This window comes from Anomaloglossus baeobatrachus, chromosome 2 (genome assembly GCF_048569485.1).
Source record: "Anomaloglossus baeobatrachus isolate aAnoBae1 chromosome 2, aAnoBae1.hap1, whole genome shotgun sequence".
Classification (NCBI taxonomy): Eukaryota; Metazoa; Chordata; class Amphibia; order Anura; family Aromobatidae; genus Anomaloglossus; species Anomaloglossus baeobatrachus.
In genome coordinates this window covers 290,973,366-290,995,753 of record NC_134354.1, presented here as the reverse complement: position 1 = coordinate 290,995,753, position 22,388 = coordinate 290,973,366, and positions in this window count along the sequence as shown.

Sequence of the window (22,388 nt, the reverse complement as noted above, 5' to 3'; positions counted from 1 at the left end):
ACTTGTCACGCTCCCCGGGTCCTCACCCCCGCTCCCCGGCTCACCTGCCACGCTCTCCGCTCCCCAGTCACCGGATTCCGTCCGTCCCAGGGCTCCGGGCCCCCGATCCCGGCGCCCGACAGCTTCCCTGGACCTGGCCGGCTCCCCTGCGTCCTCCTCGCAGCCTCCTTCCCTGGCTTCTGGCACCCGGGCGGCGCGCATGCGCATTAGGGCGCGCGCGCGGTCACTGACCCTTTCTTAAAGGGCCAGCGTCCATTAACAGGAAATGAGGTTGCACAGGTACAGGGTATATAGGGGGTCATTGTCCAAGGGGGCGGGGCCTGATCTTCGTGTTCCCTGAGCTAGGAGTCAGGTCTCTTGGTGTTTATGTGCCTGTACTCACCTATCTGTCTTTGTAGAGCCGTACCTGCCTCGCCATCCAGTCTGCCGTGTCCTGATCCCCGCACGCTGTCCGTCTGCCATCTGACAGTCCGTACCATCCCGGATCCCTGCGGTGACCCGTCATCTTGCTCCAGAGGTTCCGGACCCCGCCTGATATCACCTCGGCCTCCGAACCTGAGCTACGTCACCAAGACCACCTTCTGTGATTCCGTGGTCCCTGGGACTCCTCCGCTGCCTTCACTTGCACGGACTGTTCTACTGCCCATCAGTGCTTCAGCTGCCGGACTCCCTACCACCATCTCAGAGAGTTCGGTCCAGTGGATCCACCTCCTGGGTCTGCCCGACCGCCCGGCCGTGACAGTAAGATCAGGCCATGGATCCCGCTGCAGCACTAATGGCCCTGCAAGAGGAACTCCAACGCCAGCGTGAAGTCCAGACCCGCATGCTGCAATTCATGACCTCCGTGGACACCCGCCTGTACACATTACAAGCATCAATGACGCCTGCGGCACCCAGGTCCCCCGCCAGGCAAGCCATGGCCCCCGCACCAGTGGCAACCTCGTCAGATGCTTCCCGACTCCGTTTGGCGTCACCTCCTCGTTATGCTGGAGATCCCAAGACCTGCAGGGGCTTCATAAATCAATGTTCCCTTCATTTCACGCAGCTGCCACATCTGTTCGCCTCCGACCAAGCCAAGGTCGCCTTTATAATGTCCCACCTAGAGGGCGAGGCGCTGGCGTGGATGAACCCCTTGTGGGAGAAGGAGGACCCCATGACCAAGGATCTTCAACAGTTCCTGCAGGCATTCCGCAGCACCTTTGACGAGCCGGGACGCGCTTCTGCCTCTGCTTCATCACTCCTCCGCCTACGTCAAGGAACACTGACGGTGGGCCAATACGCCATCCGTTTTCGCACTTTGGCTTCAGAACTCGGGTGGAATAATGAGGCCCTAACAGCCGCCTTCTGGGAGGGACTCTCGAGTCGCATCAAGGATGAGTTGGCGGGTCGGGACGTGCCCTCCACCCTAGATGCCCTGATTGCCCTAGCAACTCGTGTGGACATACGTTTTCAGGAGCGCTCCAAAGAGCTATCTCGTGAGAGACGCCCGTTACGGCATTCATCTCCTCCTCAGAAGCCCTCCGTACCTCAGTCATCAACAGCTGGGAGTCCCGTCCACGAGCCCATGCAGATTGACCGAGTGCGTCAGTCTGCACAACGTAGAACAGAGCGGCTTGCCAAGGGTCTCTGCTTTTACTGCGGTGAGGGCACACACCTCCTCCGTTCCTGTCCGGAAAGGCCGGGAAACTCCAAAGCCTAGGGTTGGTAGGAGAGGCCACCCTAGGTGCTGGGACTCTCTCTGATCCGGTCACATGGACCGTGCAAGTGACAACGGGAGAGACGCGGTTCACGGCTGAGGCCTATCTTGATTCCGGGGCAGCAGGCAATTTCATCCAGCAAGCCACCGTGGACAAATACCAGGTGCCTGTTATCCCACTCAACAAGCCCCTGGTGATTGCCTCTGTGGATGGGAGACCCCTTTCTGACACCATCTCCTGGACCACCAGGCCGGTTGAACTGCGCATCGGTGCTCTTCACACCGAGAACATCGCCTTCTACGTCCTTCCGCACATGTCCCATCAGATCCTGCTGGGCCTTCCATGGTTACGGACTCACGAACCATCAGTCAGCTGGGGCACTGGCGAAATCACCCGCTGGGGTGCTTCGTGTCATGAGAGATGCCTAAAATCCACACAACCCATCCGACGACCTCCGGTTCCTGAGAACCTACCGGGGCTGCCCTCGGCTTATTGGTCCTTTGCTGATGTCTTTGATAAAAAAGAATCCGAGGTACTGCCGCCACATCGCCCCTACGATTGTGCCATCGACCTGCTCCCTGGAACAACGCCACCACGAGGACGGATATATCCTTTATCTCCAGCCGAAACAAGGGCTATGTCGACTTACATCTCAGAGAGCCTGGCTAGGGGATTCATTCGGAGATCCTCCTCTCCTGCTGGAGCAGGTTTCTTCTTTGTCAAGAAAAAAGAGGGCGATTTACGTCCCTGCATCGACTACCGGGGTCTGAATCAGATCACTGTTAAGAACAAGTACCCTCTGCCGCTCATCCCCGAATTGTTTGACCGGCTTAGAGGAGCTCGTCTGTTCACCAAGCTGGATCTTCGGGGTGCTTACAATCTGGTGCGCATCCGCTCTGGTGACGAATGGAAGACCGCGTTTAATACGCGCGATGGACATTATGAGTACTGCGTGATGCCCTTCGGCCTGTGTAACGCCCCTGCCGTCTTCCAAGAACTGGTGAACGACGTGTTCCGAGACCTCCTCTACACCTGTGTGGTAGTATATCTAGATGACATCCTTGTCTTCTCTCCGGACCTCCCAACCCACAGAGAGCACGTACAGCTGGTTCTACGACGACTAAGAGAGAACCGTCTGTACGCAAAGTATGAGAAGTGTGTCTTTGAGCAGTCTTCTCTCCCCTTTCTGGGGTACATCATCTCTGAGACTGGACTGCAGATGGATCCCAAGAAGGTCTCCGCCATTCTCAACTGGCCTCCCCCTTCTGGACTGAAGGCAATCCAACGCTTCCTGGGATTCGCCAACTACTACCGCCAATTCGTCCCTCACTTCTCTGCTCTGACTGCTCCACTTTCCGCTTTGACTAAGAAAGAGGCAAATCCAAAGGACTGGTCGCCTGCGGCCGACGCCGCGTTTGGCTCTTTGAAGCGGGCTTTTGCTTCCTCGCCTGTACTTCACCGTCCGGAGTTGAACCGCCAGTTCACCTTGGAGGTGGATGCCTCCTCCTCAGGAGCCGGAGCAGTGCTCATGCAGAAGTCCTCCTCCGGGAAGATGGTGACTTGCGGATTCTTCTCCAAGGGCTTCTCAGCGCCTGAACGCAACTATACCATCGGGGACCGAGAGCTCTTGGCAGTCAAACTGGCACTGGAGGAATGGCGCTACCTCCTGGAAGGTGCAGTGTATCCCGTGATCATCTACACGGACCACAAGAACCTAGAATACCTGCGGTCCGCTCAGCGACTGAACCCACGGCAAGCCAGGTGGTCCTTATTCTTTGCCAGGTTCGACTTTCAGCTTCACTTCCGACCCGCGGACAAGAATGTACGCGCTGATGCCTTGTCCAGGTCTTTCATGCCCATGGAGCAGGAGGAAGAGACTACCCAACCCATCATCTGTCCTAGCAACATCATTCCGGTGGCCCCTGTCACCCTAGCCCAGATACCGCCCGGGAAGACCTATGTCTCCGATACCGACAGGCAAAAAGTGTTACACTGGGGTCATGCCTCAAAAACAGCCGGGCATGCTGGTCAGAAGAGAACATGGGGTGCGATTGTACGCCATTACTGGTGGCCATCCCTTCGCACGGACGTCGCTGCTTTTGTCTCTGCCTGCTCCTCCTGTGCCAGGAACAAGACGCCCAAACACTTGCCCCATGGCCGTCTTCTGCCTTTACCGATACCCTCAGTCCCGTGGCAACACATAGCAATGGACTTTATTACGGACTTGCCATTATCCTCCGGGCACACAGTCATATGGGTCGTGGTTGATCGATTCTCCAAAATGGCCCACTTCGTTCCTATGGCCGGACTGCCCTCTGCTCAGGAACTCGCGGAAGCCTATATACATCACATCTTCCGCTTGCATGGCTTTCCATCCCACATAGTGTCCGACAGAGGAACTCAGTTCACCTCCCGCTTCTGGAGGGCTCTATGCAAACATCTGGGAGTGACTCTGGACTTTTCTTCTTCTTACCATCCTCAGTCTAACGGCCAAGTGGAGAGGGTCAATCAAATCGTGACCTCATACCTACGTCACTATGTCAACGCCCATCACGACGACTGGTCCTCGCTTCTGCCTTGGGCTGAATTCTCCCATAACCACCACGTCAGTGAGTCATCCTCCGAATCTCCCTTCCATGTTGTTTACGGACTCCAGCCCACCGTCCCATTGCCTATATCCCCTTCATCGGATGTCCCGGCTGCTGATACTGCAGTTCGTGACTTTGCTACCATTTGGGACTCTGTCAAAGCGTCCCTTGGGCGCGCTTCCCAGCGGATGAAGAAACACGCTGACAAGAGACGTCTGGATCCTCCGTGTTTCTCTCCTGGTGACCTGGTCTGGCTTGCTTCCCAGTACATCCGATTGAAGATACCTTCCTACAAGCTGGGTCCTCGCTACATCGGGCCGTTTAAGGTCCTCAGCAAGATCAATGAGGTATCCTACAAGCTACAGCTCCCGGCCACGATGAGGATACCCAACTCCTTCCACGTCTCTCTGCTCAAGCCGGTTGTCCTTGGTCCCTTCTCCGCTGCTGCCAGTCCGGCCCCTCCTCCTATTGCCGATGATGACATCTATGCGGTAAGGGATATCGTGGCCATGAAGACTGTACGAGGTCGACAGTTCTTCCTGGTGGACTGGGAAGGGTATGGTCCTGAGGATAGGTCTTGGGAGCCCAGGGAGAACGTGGGCACTCCTCTTATCCGTGCCTTCATGTCCCGGTTGCGGGGAGGGGGGCGTGGGGGGGGGGTACTGTCACGCTCCCCGGGTCCTCACCCCCGCTCCCCGGCTCACCTGCCACGCTCTCCGCTCCCCAGTCACCGGATTCCGTCCGTCCCAGGGCTCCGGGCCCCCGATCCCGGCGCCCGACAGCTTCCCTGGACCTGGCCGGCTCCCCTGCGTCCTCCTCGCAGCCTCCTTCCCTGGCTTCTGGCACCCGGGCGGCGCGCATGCGCATTAGGGCGCGCGCGCGGTCACTGACCCTTTCTTAAAGGGCCAGCGTCCATTAACAGGAAATGAGGTTGCACAGGTACAGGGTATATAGGGGGTCATTGTCCAAGGGGGCGGGGCCTGATCTTCGTGTTCCCTGAGCTAGGAGTCAGGTCTCTTGGTGTTTATGTGCCTGTACTCACCTATCTGTCTTTGTAGAGCCGTACCTGCCTCGCCATCCAGTCTGCCGTGTCCTGATCCCCGCACGCTGTCCGTCTGCCATCTGACAGTCCGTACCATCCCGGATCCCTGCGGTGACCCGTCATCTTGCTCCAGAGGTTCCGGACCCCGCCTGATATCACCTCGGCCTCCGAACCTGAGCTACGTCACCAAGACCACCTTCTGTGATTCCGTGGTCCCTGGGACTCCTCCGCTGCCTTCACTTGCACGGACTGTTCTACTGCCCATCAGTGCTTCAGCTGCCGGACTCCCTACCACCATCTCAGAGAGTTCGGTCCAGTGGATCCACCTCCTGGGTCTGCCCGACCGCCCGGCCGTGACACCACTCCACTTGATTTTAATTGAGATCATTTTTAATAGCAGCTTGTCATCATGTAAGTGTGCAAATCACATATGAATGACTGGTCTCATGATGACCACCCAAACCGCTTGGAGGGGCGCCAAACTGAATTTTTACCCTGGGCGCTGGAAAGCCTAGATACACCTTTGATTATGGCATTCAAAGTGTTCAATTTTGGCCTTAAGCGGGCTTTACACGCTACGATATATCTAACGAGATGTCAGCGGGGTCACGTCGTAAGTGACGCACATCCGGCATCGTTAGTGATATCGAAGCATGTGACAGCGACAGCTATGAACGAGCAGAAATACTCACCTTCTCGTTCATCGTTGACACGTCGCTCATTTTCTAAAAATCAAACGTCCCGTTGATCATTGTTCCCGAGGCAGCACACATTGCTCCGTGTGACACCCCGATCGCACGACATATTGAAACGTGTAAAGCAGGCTTAATCTGAGCACACTATAGACTTCTAGTATTCAAGGGCTTGTAAACCCACTTTAACATGTTTTTGTTCAGCAATGGAATCTTCCATTGTGAGTGTACATACATGCCAAGGAGACTGAGTGCATTCTTTGAAACAATTGTACCTGCTGAATCCAGGTGCTTCTAGCTCTCTGTGGCACCTTTTTAATGATTCACCATTTTATAGGCCATCAGTTGAACCAGCTGATATTATTTTTAAATAAGTGGCAGGATGCTTTCTAACTACTGATTGATTTCAGTTGGTGTTATGATATTTCATGGGTTTTTGCACCTCACTTTCTTCATGTGTTCAATACTTTTTGTTTCATTTCTCATTATTACACATAACTAAATTTATGGACGTCTATGATTTGATTTCTTTTCCTGTGTGGCCTGGATTTATTCTTACCAACATCTGGTGAGAAAATCATGTCAATAGCACCTTTGGAAATACATTTTCTTAGAAAATTGGTGACGTGTTCCATACTTATTTCACCTGCTGTATATACAATGCTGCCAGCAGTTTTGAGAGCGCAAAACTGCAAACAGATGCCATTTAAAGTGAATATTTGTTTGTTTGGTTATCTCACTAATAACACAGTACATAATAGTACAAACATCCTCTAAGTACCATATTTTTTGGACTATAACACACACCAGACCATAAGTCACACCTAGGTTTTCGAGGAGAAAAATATAAAAAAGTTTTTTAGCAAAATTGTGGTCATGACTCACTGTTAAAGGCGGATCAGCTGAAATACTGTTATGTGGGTAATGTCCCTCAATTCTGTTCTATTTTCCCCCAATTCTGTGCTAATGTCCCCATCCTGGTGTATATGTCCTCCATCCTGGTTAAATATGTGTTCCATCCTGGTAAATATGTGGTCCATCCTGGCATATACTGTATGTCCACCATCCTGGTGTATATGATCCCCATTCTGAGCCCATTATAGTATATATGATCCCCATTCTGGTATATATGTCCCCCATCCTGGTATTTATGATCCCCACCCTGGGCCCATCTTGGTATATATGTCCCTCATCCTGGTATATATGTTTCTCATCTTGAAATATATGTTCCCCATCAAGGGCCCATCCTGGTATATAAGCCTCTTGTTATGCCACACACAGAAAAAAATAAAAGATTCTACTCACCTTCCCTCCACTTCCCTGCTGCACGTCATCCTCTTCTGCTGCCGGCAACTGACTTTGGCGTGTAAGTGACAGGCAATGCATGACATCACTGCCATGCGCCCCCAATCGCATTTTGACGTCATCTGCTTACTAATCCAAAATGAATATTCACTATGGGAATGGGGGCAGTGAATATTCATTCTCTTTAGGAGAGGACATAAGTGATCGCCCACTGCAGAAAGCCAGCTGCTGGGGCAATCACGTGTATCCGCTATTAATGAAAATGAATATTCACTGCTCCCCACACACTAAATCCCGCCCACCTCTTAGTAATGGCTTTAGTGTCCTGGTGGTCAGGATTACAGGCATGGGGACCAGTGAATATTCCTTATCTTTAATCGCGGATACACTGTGTCCCACTCGCCCCAGCTGCCAGCTTTCTTCAGCGACGTCCCTGCTCCTGCTTCGTGTGACCTGTTCCTCTGCCGCTCCCGCCCCCTCACGACAGCGAGCCAGATGCATCTGGATTATAAGATGCACCTCCTCACTTTCTTCCCAAATTTCAGGGAAAAAAAGTGCATCTTATAGTCTGAAAAATATGTTAGTAGTTTTAGGCTGACAGAATTTAAATTCTATGTCTATCTGTATCTATATACAGTAAATATTATTTGAAGCTCTATGTTAGAAAAAACAGTTCTGACTACAGTTATAGAAAAAAATATCTACATATATTTCTGTACATAAAAATTACAAACGTCTGAGAAGGGGAATATTCACTTGATGTTCTGGCTAGAATACTGTTAGAATGGCAGCATTATTTTATAAATCCCCTTCTTGCTGCTACAAGAACATGAAAGCAGTAGATATACAGAGGAAACAATATTACTAATTATAGGGAGTGATGCAAAGCAAAAAGATCAATGTATTATTAAAATGTAATGCTTCTGTTAATTACTTTGAATTGATTGACTGACATAAGCATCGTTTTAGGGCATCTCGTATTCCGGAACAGCCAAAAATTCCATTTATACATTTCTCTGAACAATTAATACAGAAACTAAAATACTCTTGAACAGGATGAGAAAAGCTCAGTTCCATGGAGACAAAGATTATCTAATGGATGAAGATCATGTTCAAGGAACATTACTAGCTCAATCCAGTTGTTGAGCAAAGTTTGCTATTATTAAATCATAGAAATATTCTTGAAAACATGCACAATCTGATTTACAGTATCTACAAAGATCATTTTTAGTAATATAAAAATGTTACTCACCTTTCAATATGTCCATATGTAATATAATAACTTATTTTAGCACCAATTTGTACTAGTGCTGGTATTCAGATGGTGGTGCCACCGCAACCGATTCCATGGCATCAGAGGCCTGACACTGGTCCTATGTGTACACAAAAATTCATCAAGGTAGTGAATGAAAGCCTTCATATCATAAACTTCCTTGACTACATACTCCAACAAGGTGCTAAACGTTTTGAAATTAGCGCAGTATAATTAACACCCCATTGGGAGACAATGGTCTATGAAAAAACTCCTTTCCCAAAAACAACCCAACAAGTGTACAGTATCTGGTTGCACTGTTAACGTCCTGAAGCCACCTTAATATCTATTAGTTTCTGCCAGCAAAGTCCCACTTCCGAATAGCTGAATCCACTCGATTGCTGGTTCAAATGACGTGTAAACCACTCAACATAACCCGGATCAATGTCATCATTTGCTGAAGTACCCTTGAGAAATGAAAAATGGTGTATCAACTGACATTTATTAGGTTTGCGGGGTTTCTTTGGCTCCACCCCTAGTGGTGACACACTAAGATTTTGAAACAAAGCCAAGGCAAAATATCCCACCATTCTCCCTAATTATTTCTCCTTATACAATTTTTCAGAAACTATTTCAGTAAACTGTAATGCCAAACTCGAGTTTTTTACAACTTAACTTTACCATCAACAAACGGAATCTTAAAGCCCTCTCTAAGCCATTTTCTATTAAAACAGTTGCCATCCTATCTGGGTATCTACTTACATAAAACATTCCATTTCTGCCAGTTGAACTGGTGTCACTCCTTTTCTCAGTGCTATCTCCCCCTTTTGGTTTTCCTCCCAGAAAGCATTTTGATGCATAGTGAATCCCAACGCAACAGGAGCATTCAAGCTTGAATTTGCATTTGGCTCCAAACTTACAAGCCCTTTTGTTAAATAAGAAGCACAATCTTTTTTGCATAGTCAACAAGTGTCCTGACTGTCCAGGACCGCCAGTATTCCCTGGAAAGGACTGACCGCCTTGACCCATTCTAATGGGAGCCATAACCCTTAGCCATAAGTTGATAATTTTCTGATCCAATGAATGTTGAAGTACACCGGCTTTTGCTTTCACAAAATTGTTCTTCATATCACGTCCACCCCTGGCCTTCATACACCCTGCTGACTTCACCGATTGCATCCATGTAGCAAAAAAGAGCGAAACCGTTTTTGGGTGCCTTCTCTCCAGTCACACTAGCCAAAATGGCAAATTCTTGCAATCAATTAGAGAAAGTATATTGAATTAGATGGTACCTCCCATTCTCCTCGTCCCCTTTTATAGTGTCATCTTTTTTGCCCTGTCCAGATTAAATTGCTCCAGAGGTAAATGTGAAAAAATATCAACGTACTAACTTTTCTATATTTTTCTTTTACTTCCTTTTTCAAAATGAATCCCCAGCGTCTCCTAAAATAAACCAAGGGAAGCGGGTATTATCTCTGCCGTTGATTCCAAATGAAGATCCAGGACAATGTTTAATGAAAGTGGATTATTGTCAATGTGTTTCAAAATCAATCTGACTCCTTCCTCAGGATACCCACATAAATTGTTTTATATGTGGTTGTTCTGAGGAAGGAGTCAGATTAACTTTGATATACATTGACAATAATCCACTTTCATTAATCATTGTCCTAATTCTTCATTCGGAATCAGCGGGAGAGATAAAATCCGCTTCCCTTGGATTATGTCTATGCAAAATCATGGATACTGCAGTGGCTGGTATATTCTTTTGACAATTGTTGTGTCTCACACAACACTTTAAGGTGAGCACATCCCTGCCTTTACTCCCCAAATCATACATTGGATAAGACCCTATAGCGCTGTGTGCTCTTGTCTTTTCCAACAGCCCCTCTAAGCACACATACACCTCCCCTTTTGCTGAATCTTTAAGACTTACTGTATCTTCTTTCTCATTGTCTTCCCCCACCGTCTTGAACAGAAACTGAAACCCTATCACCCACGCTAGCCGCTTTTTCCCTGAAACCAAAGTGGCACTACAGACCCTATTACAGACCCAACACCCCCCAATCCTGAATCTAAGTTCCCCAACCATGCAGCTGCAGGGGATATCTCTCTCTGCAGTCCCCTAGACCCTAATACTGCCATAAAATCTCAAAACTCCTGCAACAACCTTCCCATGCTCTCACCAACCCTCCCTGAAAAATCTCTTCCCCACTATTGTCAGGGGCAGGTATCAATGACCCACATGAAAACATTGTGAAAACTCTCCTATCTGCCTCGTGCTGTTTCTCCAGCAACTGTCTGTCCATAACCCAGAAGTCACCATCCATCAAGTGATCTAGAAAGATGGCTCTCTATGGGTCTAGCAGAGCTCCCTCTACCAGGAGAAGGGCTAGATGGGAGTACAGCCATACTTTGGTTGTTGGCGGCAGGGCCAGAAAATTACTGCCCACTCATCTCAGAGGGGTTCAATGAGAGCATAGCCATACTTTGGCTGTTGGGGACATCAGGGAAAGTGATGGCACGCAGTGAGGGCCCCTCGCAATAATCCTGACCTTTTAAACCCCATCCTCCTCACAGTGGCCCTCCCAATCTGATATCACCCCTTACTCACGCTCTTTCCATTAACCCTTCATTCCCCTGAATCCTCATGTTCACTATATTCATGCCCCAACTCTGTCATGTCAGCCTCCCTTTAAAGCCAGTGGCCCACTACTACCTCTCTTGATAGTAAATGACTACTTTATGTGGTGCTTTGCTCCCCTACAATATGCAGAGTCAGACGGTGGTAACACATGTAACATTATTGACTGCAGTAGCGTGTCAGATGAGCATATGCTATGTGAAGTGGAAGGAATGTTGCAAAGGAGAAACTGTGGATGAGACAATATATTTATCTTGACACCAGAAAAGTCTCTATATGGTGCTATATATGAGGAATGGGCAGGCACTGAAGGAGGGAGTGTCTGATTTGTGGGACAGATAAAGCTCTGCCTCTAAGGAAATGTAGTCTAGACACAGAGAGGGAGAGTTCACGATGTAAACAATAGCAAACCCCAAATTTAATTGCAAGCAGCGAAAGGGGGGCAAAATAATAAAAGGAAGAGTAACAGGCCATTTAGAGAGTCATCACAGGGATAGCCAGATTTATTTTATTTTTTTCCAATTTTTTTGTACTTAGAAAACCCTTTTAGCTCTTCCATTCTACCTTATTCTAAATAATATGTATACTTTTGTTAAGCTTGATGTTCATTTAACCTATAATCTATATTTACTGTAATTAGTGGCTTGGAATGGGAATACTGATCTTACTAGCGGATAATTATCTGAAATTGTCATAAAAGCTAAGAATTCAAAAAGGGAGCATTAAATTACGGTACTTATTAACTATATACAGTTGAAACCAGAAGTTTACATACACTATCTAAAAAGACACATCTGCATTTTTTTTTCACTATCTGTCAAGAAATCAAAATAAACCTTTCCCGTTTTAGGTCAATTAGAAACCAAAATCTAATATATAAAGCTGAGTGTATGTATGTATGTATGTATGTATGATTGTATGATAGCTAAAGGAATCCACACCGTCGCATTTACAATTACAAAATTTTGCACAGACACCTTATGTGACTCAGGGAACATCATAGACTATGTTTTGATGGGAACATTTAACCCTGCCCTTTACAGTTACTCTCCAAAAAACCTGACTCCATTAAAGTCAATGGAGGTGCAGGCCACAGATTAATAATAGCAGCTCTGATTGGTTGCTATAGGAACGAAAGACATTCATAGTATAAGAAGCTTATGCGTGAGGTGATAAGATGTCGGTGGGGAGACGGATAGAGACAGACATAGACAGACAGACATAGGCACAGACAGAGTAAGAGGCAGACAGGGAAAGAGACAGACAGAGACAAGGAAAGAGACAGAGAGAGAGACAGACAGACAGACGAAGAGACAGAGGCAGAAAGACAAACATGGAAAGAGACGGGGAAAGAGACAGATGGGGAAAGAGACAGACGAGAAAAGAGACAGACGGGGAAAGAGACAGAAGGGGAAAGAGACAGACCTGGAAAGAGACAGACAAGGAAAAAGACACAGAGATAGAAACAGACAGAGACAGGTAGACAGGGAAAGAGACAGACAGAGATACAGACAAAGACAGACAGGTAAAGAGAAAGGGAAAGAGACATGGAAAGAGACAGATGGGGAAAGAGACAGACCTGGAGAGAGACAGACACACAGGCTGACAGGGACAAAGACAGGCAGACAAAGAAAGAGACAGACAGAGAGACAGAAAAAGACAGATGGGGAAAGAGACAGATGGGGAAAGAGACAGACCTGGGAAAGAGACAGACCTGGAAAAAGAAAGACCTGGAAAGAGACAGACCTGGAAAGTGACAGACTGGGAAAGAGACAGACGGGGAAAGAGACAGACGGGGAAAGAGACAGATGGGGAAAAAGACAGACAGGGAAAGAGAGAGATGAGGAAAGAGATAGAGAGAGACAGACAGACAAAGAGATAGAGAGAAATAGACAGACGGAGATCGAGAAAGACAGAGAGACTGATACAGAGACAGACAGAGAGATAGATACAGAGACATAGACAGATACACAGAGACAGACAGGGAAAGAGACAGACAGAGACTGGGAGAGAGATAGTGACTGTTACTATCCCAGGCAATGCCGGGTACTACAGCTAGTTATTTATATTTGCCAAATGCCAGAATAATGAGAGAGAGAAAATGTCTTAAAGCATTTTTACTACTTTCTGCAAAGTCAAGAGTTTACATAAATTTCATTAGTATTTAGTACCATTTTCCTTAAACTGTATGACTTGGGTCACAAATTTTGGATATCCTTCCACAAGTTTCTCACAATAGTTGGTAAGAATTTGGGCCCATTTCTCTTGACAGAACAGGTGTAACTGAGACATAGGTCGACTTGCTCATACCGGCCTTTTCAGCATTACCCATAATTGTTCAATAGGATTGAGATCAGGGTTTTGTGATGGCCACTCCAAAACATTGACTTTTTTATCCTTAAGCCACTTTGTAACCAGTTTTGCATTATGCTTTGGGTCATTGTCCATTTGGAAGACCCATTTATGCTCAAGCTTTAAGTTCTTGGCTGATGTCTTCAGATGTTTCTTCAGTATTGCCACATAATCTTGTTTCCTCATGATGCCATCTATTTTGTGAAGTGCACCAGTCCTATGTGCAGCAAAACATCCCCACAACATGATGCTGCCACCCCCGTGTTTCACAGTTGGGATGGTGCTCTTAGGCTTCAAAGCTTCTCCCTTTTTCCTCCAAAGATAACAATGGTCATTTTAGCCAAACAGTTCAATTTTAGTTTCATCAGACCACAGGACATCTCTAAAAATTAAGGTCTTTGTTCCTGTGTGCATTTGCATTTGCATTAATCTGGCTTTTTATGTCTCCTTTAGAGTAATGGCTTCTTACTGGCAGAGAGAACTTTCAGCCCATGTTGATACAGTGCTCGTTTCACTGTGGCTAATGACACAATCTTACCAGCTTCCGCCAGCATCTTCACAAAGTATTTTGCTTTTGTTCGTGGGTGGATATGTACATGCTGACTAAGGCCTCTGACACACATCCGTGAAAAACACACATGTGTGTTACGTTCCGTTTTTCGGGTCCATTTTTCGTTTTTAAGTCCGTTTTTATGGTACGTGTGCCATCCGTGTGAATTGCGTATGCTAGCCGTGTGTGCGTGTTGAATGTCCGTGTATGCGTGATATACGTAAGTGACATGTCCGTGTGTTGCCCGTGTGAAATGTTCTGTGTGTGATGCACAATGACGTTGATACATGTCGGCTGACAGCAGACAGCGATGCGTGCTGAGAATGAACTCGGGTGAACTTCACCCGACTTCAATGTCATACCGCGGCTCTGTCTGTGTCGCGTACTGATTAGCGGTCACCTGTGAAGGACTCACCGGTGAATGCTAATCCCCTGAGTAACTGAAGTGAGCAGCGCGATTAGCGCTGCCGTCACTCAGGTTACCCGCGGCTAGCTGGATCCTCCACCCGTGACCGCAACTCACCTGTGACTTCATCGCTGTCACTCAGGTGACTTGCAGTCACAGTTAGAGGATCCAGCGGTGGCCGCGATTGACCTGACAGACGTCATCGCTGATCGCACTTCTCACCTCAGTTGCTGTGTGGAGCTGACAGGAGCGGCGGTGTTCTTCTGCAGCTCTTGTCACCTTCATGTAGCAAAGCTGAGAGCATCGCGGCACCTCCGTGGATTACGCCGGACATAGAAGGCTTTTTCGGGCTTAAAAAAGTGGTGAACGAGGGCATTTGTTAGTGTTTATTATTCCAAATAAAGGATTTCTTCAGGTGTATGTGTTTATTTACTGTAACTTACAGATCAATCATGGAAGGTATCGCGGGTAGAAGCCTGACATGATTAATCTTGGACTTAGTGGCAGCTATGGGCAGCTGCCATTAACTCCTTATTACCCCGATTGCCAACGCACTAGGGCAAATCGGGAAGAGCCGGGTAGAGTCCCAGAACTGTTGCATCTAATGGATGCGGCTATTCTGGGCGGCTGCTGGCTGATATCGTTAGGATGGGGGGCTCCCCATAATGTGGGGCTCCCCATCCTGAGAATACCAGCTTTCAGCCGTTTGACTTTACCCTGGCTGGTATGATAATGAGGTGGACCGCACGTCGTTTTTTTAAAATTAATTATTTATTTATTTTACTGCTCGATATTGACACGCCCAACGGCGGTTGTGATTGGTTGCAGTGAGACAGCTGTCACTCAGCGTGGGGGCGTGTCTCACTGCAACCAATCATAGGCGCCAGTGGGCGGGGAAAGCAGGGAATACGAGATTGATTAATGAGCGGCCGGCTTTTTCAAAATAGTAAAAGCCGCCGGAGTTTTTTTAACAGCCGTGCAGCGCCGCGCCGGTGATCGGGAAACGGTGACTATGAGAGAGGGGGGAGACTGACCGACAGACTGTGAGAGGGACAGACAAGACAGAGAGACCGACCGACGGACTGAGGGAAATTGACCGACATACACAGAAAAAGTAAGAATGACCGATATAGCTAGAAAAAAGCACAAAACGTACACGGAGCATACGGAAATGCATCCGTGTCACGTACGTGTGCTCACGAACCCATAGACTTCCATTGGGTTCGTGTGTGCGTGTTCCGTGCAGAAAACGGACATGCTTCCATGCAAAACGGATACACATACGTATCAGAAACACGGACACATGGACCGTATGGAATAACGCACGTGTGACCTCACACATAGCATAACATTGGTGCACATTTGTCCGTGTCTCTGGTATATATGGAAACGGACCAAACACGCACGTGTTTCACGGATGTGTGTCAGAGGCCTAAAGCACCTTCATCTCTGGTACAGAAATCCCACATCCTTCCTGAGTGGTATGATGGCTGGACATTCCTATCTTGTTTGTACTTGCGTATAATTGTTTGTACAGATGAACAAGGCACCTTCAGTTATTTGGAAATTGCACGCAAGGATGAGCCAGACAATTCTCTTCCTGAGATCTTGGCTGATTTCTTTTGACTTTTCCACATAAAGAAGCAGTGTGTTTCAGATGTGCATTAAAATACATCCATAGGTGTGTCTCTAATTAATTCGGATGTTGTCGATAAACCTATCAGAAGCTTCCAAAGACATGACATCATCATATGGGCTGTCCCATATTGTTTAAAGGCATAGTACTCTTAGGGGTACTTTGCACGTTGCGACATCACTAGCATTGGCTAGCGATGCCGAGCGCGATAGTACCCGCCCCCGTCGCATATGCGATATCTTGTATCTTGTGATAGCTGCCGCAGCAAACATTATCGCTACGGCAGCATCACACGCACTTACCTGCTTTGCGACGTCGCTCTGGCCGGAAACTCGCCTCCTTCCTAAGGGGGCGGGTCGTGCGGTGTCACAGCGACGTCACACAGCAGGCGGCCAATAGAAACGGAGGAGCGGAGATGAGCGGGACGTAAACATCCCACCCACCTCCTTCCTTCCGCATAGCTGGTGGAGGCAGGTAAGGAGATGTTCCTCGCTCCTGCGGCTTCACACACAGCAATGTGTGATGCCGCAGGAACAAGGAACAACATCGTATCTCCTATTGATGCGACATTATGAAAATGACCGACGCTACACAGATCACCGATTTTCGACGCTTTTGCGATCGTTTATCGGCGCATCTAGGCTTTACACGTTGCAACGTCGTTACCAGCGCCGGATGTGCGTCACTTTCGATTTGACCCCGACGATATCGCAGTAGCGATGTCGCAACGTGCAAATTCCCCCTTAGTGTATGTAAATATTTGACTTTGCAGAAAGTAATAAAATGCCTTAAAACATTCTCTCTCGCTCTCATTATTCTGGTACTTCGTAAATAAAATAATTTTGGTAATCCTAATTGATCTAAATTGGGAAAGGTTTATCCTGTTTTCATGTCAGATAGTGAGTCTTTTAGATATTGTATGTAAATGTCTAGTGTATCTGCTCTTAATATAGTAACTAATCTCAATACTGCTCTGACTTTTTTTGGAATTAGAGTCCTACAGCGGTGTCCAGCTGATTGCTTCCAGTAAATAATGCAGCTCTATCATTTTATGATACACTTGTTACATATAAATTTAACCATAAAAAATTGAAAATTAACGGTCAAATTTCTTTTCTTTTCTTTATGTGGTTTAAAATCAATATCATAATGGTTGCATTGGCTTCAAATCAATAAATTATAAGAAATCTCCACCAAGAGTTAAATAAAACCAAACTTTCTGGTGCTGCCGTACACCCACTTATATAAGGTATAAATCTCTGTGTTTCTAGTTTTTATATAAACCTGTGTTTGGAAACTATTATAAATCAATATATACAACAATCCTACTTTTGTGCCGTTTGCTATGGTAGGTTACAAAAGTAAATAAATAAAGGCATGCCTTATTATAACAATAATTAGAATTAGAATTATTGCTTAATCAACTTACAATCTCTTAACTTTGGAAGTGTGGTTTCATTTTAATTGTTTTTGGTTTTAATTAAGAAGACATACATATTTTCACCTCAGCACAATTGCACATTAAGTAAATTTCTAGCTTTTCAGTGAAGAGACTGTTATTATTCATTAATGAGCAATGTGATTACGAGTATTCAATTTGTGAGTAATGGGGAAGCTGCTAAAGTATTATTAAAAGCATTTAGGAAAATCCATTTAGCATGCCAGAATATTTAATGGAAACAGACCACTTAGTGAATTCTTTTTGAGATTCTCTCTAAAGAGATGTCAATTCCAAAAATGTACTATTATTCTATCTCTGACTAAAAAATCCCTTGTGTTTATAGTTATACTGTATACACTCCCCTCTCCACAAAAATGTATACACTGTGCTGTAAATATATACAGTACAGACCAAAAGTTTGGACACACCTTCTCATTCAAAGAGTTTTCTTTATTTTCATGACGCTGAGAATTCTTTTTATATCGCGAGAATTCTGTTGTATGGCACCACCCCTGACGCAGGCATCTGCCGAAACTGACGTCCGTCGGGTGGGGGGCCTCGGTGAGTGTTATATGGTGTTATGGTGGGTTTCACATGTAATATCGTCTGTGTACTATGACTTGTTAGGCCAGCTGATGGTGTGGTGGTCCTGTGGTAACCCTGGACAGTTATATGTGTACTATACCCCATGATAGGGGATCTAATATGGATATTATGATCATTGTCTGCTGGGTTTCCCAGATACCCCCCACCACCAGTGGTCCCATTAAGCAATAGTTGCATTATTGTAAATGATTGACACCACCGTTGGATGCCCTCTGTTATGCCTTTTCCCATGCCATGCACTTGTATAAATAATAACAATAAAATATATATTAAGTTGCACTGGATGTCTGATCGCGCTTTTTCCTTGTTTGTTGTTTGACGCTGAAAATTGTAGATTCACATTGAAGGCATCAAAACTATGAATTAACACATGTGGAATGAAATACTTAACAAAAAAGTGTGAAACAACTGAAAATATGTCTTATATTCTTGGTTCTTCAAAGTAGCCATCTTTTGCTTTGATTACTGCATTCTCTTGATGAACTTCAAGATTATTCATCACGGACTGAGAAGGTCGTCATTGGTAACAATCAGAACCACACTCAACCAACACATAACACGGGGGTTCTATCACTGGAACTGAGCTAGGGTAGGTGCTGGGGTAGCCATCACGAGGAATGGGACTTCATGCCCACTAGTTCAGGGACCTGGGAGGCCGGGCGCCCACAGGGGAAGTCAGGAACCATCTGACACACTAGAGGCAGTTAGCACCGGAGGGCACCCGAGTCAGGTCGGACTCTGGAACAGACAAGCAAGCAAAGACATGGAAAGTTCGGGGCCCGTGGTCTGGAGCCGGAGGTTCCTCCTGGGTTCTGAGTCAAGAAGGGAAATCCCAGGGTTCACGGGGAGTGCAGAAGGCACTCGTGACCCGTTCCACAGCCCAGGAGCTGGGGTGGGGGGAAACCATCGAAGGGAGACACACAGAAGGAACCACCGACCACGACCTCTGAAGTATCTGGGATCGGGTGAGGCCCATCAAAGAGTAGCCAGTAGCCAATGGCAGTGTGTGACCAGTGAGTAAAACACCTTGAACTGTTCCGCCTGTGTCATCCTGTTACTGCCGGCGCCCTCTCTATCGCGCCACCATACTCCATCAGCACCTGAAAGACGACTCCCACCATCATCCTCCCTGGGGCCATAGCTCTGCCTGTGGAGAGCTGAACCATCCGAGCTGCGTTGTTATCCACCCCAGTAGAGAAGTTTCGCAGCGGCGGCTAATACAGGCTGCACACCACAGGTGGCGTCACAAACCACTACCCCCATCATCCCAATACCCAGCCTTAAATTGACACCCGGGGTCACAGAACTGAGCAAGGCCACTGCGGCATCGCAGGAGAAGCACTGCGGCCCTTTCCCGAGTAACTCCCGACCCCGTGAGCGCATCAAGTTGGCGTCACGAACAGGATTCCGTGCCCGCAACCCCGGGTACTGTGCGCCTTCAAGAACGGTGTAAAATGTATTTATTGAAAACATTGACCGCCATTAACAATTTGGCGTGGGAAGAAAAAGGGGTGTAACATAGTGGGCGGAACCCAAGCAAAGCGCGCAAAAAGGAACCTCGTTGCCGAAAACTGACAAGAAACGCCATGCCTCCAGGCAAGGTTGGGAAGAAAGAACATGTCCACTGAAAAGGAAAAAGAGACAGACTGGGTTGGGTGCGAGCCATGGCAAGCAACAACCTAGAGCCCGGGGTAGAAGCAATATGCTCCCCTGGCTGTTCAGCTGCAATGCAAGTAACACGACCCACACCAAAACCGGAGCTCATCATGGAGGAGTTCAGACCAAAGACTATGTTCTGCGACCAGGAGACTCAGACCATGGTGACCATGTCTTACTTGCGGCCCCAGTAAGCTTCATTGGAACTGGAAATATGGAATCACCTGGTCCCTGTAAATAGTTTGATTAAAAGAACTTCAAAGATCTGATAAGTGTTAAATTGACAGCTGGGCCATCGGACTTGGAATGGCCAGGACATTTGCTTGTAAATAGTTGCACCTGTTGTGCACTCTACCAGAATTAGTAAGAAAAAAAAAAACAGTCAGTGTGCTGAAGAGGAGAAGAAGGGTCCTGAAAGCTCTGAGCACATCCAGAGCCCACGTTGGGGGTTCAGGGCAGGTCACCCATGCAATTGTTATTCTTATGTTGCACTTAATTGAAAATGTTTTTTTCATATCAATTGAAAAATGTAATGTGATATGCAAAGTGAAGGTTTTAATTGCACAAGTGAAAGCTCGATGAGAAAGGAAAATGTTTATTGCCTAAAAGTGAATGTTTTATAACGATGTTTTTTGCATTTACAGTGTCAACCGCTTCCATGTGACAAATGTGAAATGTGTAATGTTTGTAACATTTAAGAGTCCATACCTCCCATAAAGGGAAGAAAAGTTGTTACTATGTAAACCAAATTTTGCAGTATCCACTGTATCGGCTATTTACAGCCCGCGGATGTGCTGTGATTCGCTGTGGGGGTGTGTGGCGCCCCTGCAGCCTCAGGTGCCACAGGGTACTGCACCTCACCCGAGGTGCAGTATTCATCATGGATACGCAGGAGGTTGTCACTGGTAACAATCACAATCACACTCAACCTACACATAACATGGGGGTTCTGTCACTGGGACTGGGCTAGGGTAGGTGCTGGGGTGGCCATCACGAGGAATGGGACTTCATGCCCACTAATTCAGGGACCCGGGAGGCGGGGCACCCACAGGGGAAGTCAGGAGCCATCTGGCACACTAGAGGCAGTTAGCACCGGACGGCTTCTGAATCAGGTAGGACTCCAGAACAGACAAGCAAGCAAAGACACGGAAAGTTGGGGGCCCGTGGTTTGGAGCCGGAGGCTCGACCCGGGTTCTGAGGAAAGAAAGGGAATGCCAGGGTTCGTGGGGAGTGCAGAAGGCACCCGTGACCCGTTCCATGGCCCAGGAGCTGGGGTGGAGAGCAACCATCGAAGGGAGACACACAGAAGGAACCACCGACCATGACTTCTGAAGTATCCGGGATCAGCTGAGGCCTATCACAGCATAGCCCGGTGCTCCAACTTCAGTGTGTGACCAGTGAGTAAAACATCTTGAACTGTTCAGACTGTGTCGTTCTGTTACTCCCGGCGCCCTATCCATGGTGCCACCGCGCTATCAGCGCCTGAGAAACAACTCCCACCATCATCCTCCCTGCGGCCATAGCTCTGCCTGTGAAGAGCTGAACCATCCGAGCTGCGCTGTCATCCGCCTCAGCAAAGAAGTGCCGCAGCGGCGGTAAAAACTGGCCACACACCACAGGTGGCGTCACGAACCACTACCCCCATCATCCCCATCCCCGGTCTTAAATTGACACCCGGGGTCATGGAACCGGGCAAGGCCACCGTCCCAGGAGAAGCACCGCAGCCCAGTGACGAGTAAACCCCGAGCCCGTGGGCGCGTCAAATGCAGTTGAATGTATGATGCGGGGGACAGCATCGACAGTGTCAGTGCTGGCATAGACCTAATAGCGGCTGTTTGGTCCGCCGCTATTGGCGGTATAGCATTGCCAAGGACTGCTAAACAAATGAGTAAATAGAATCAGGGGTGTACACAGAAATCATGGGGCAGGCTCCATAGCAGAAGTTCTAATTTGGCACCTCCCGTCCAAAGAAAATAATCTATATATATAATTGCCTTATTCTGTCTGTCTGTCTGTCTGTCTGTCTGTCTTGCTCCAAAATTGTGTCCTTACGGTGACAACCGTCTGATTGGCCGCTGGCTCGGCCTGGCCCCGCCCCCCCACGGATTGGTCGCTCGCCTCAGCCTGGCCCCGCCCCCCCGCACGGATTGGCCGCTGGCCCCGGCCCTCCGCACGCATCGCCAGACATAACCTTGCGCTGCTGGGATCGTGATGGAGCCGGTGAACGCTGGTAACCATTATACACATCGGGTAACTAAGGTCCCTTAGTTACCCGATGTGTATCATAGTTACCAGTGTACACCGGCTCCCAGCGGCCTTGCCCCGCCCCCCCCACGGATTGGTCGCTCGCCTCGGCCTGGCCCCGCCCTCCGCATGGATTGGCCGCTCGCCCCGGCCCTCCGCGCGCATCGCCAGACATAACCTTGCGCTGCTGGGATCGTGACGGAGTCGGTGAACGCTGGTAACCATTATACACATCGGGTAACTAAGGTCCCTTAGTTACCCGATGTGTATCATAGTTACC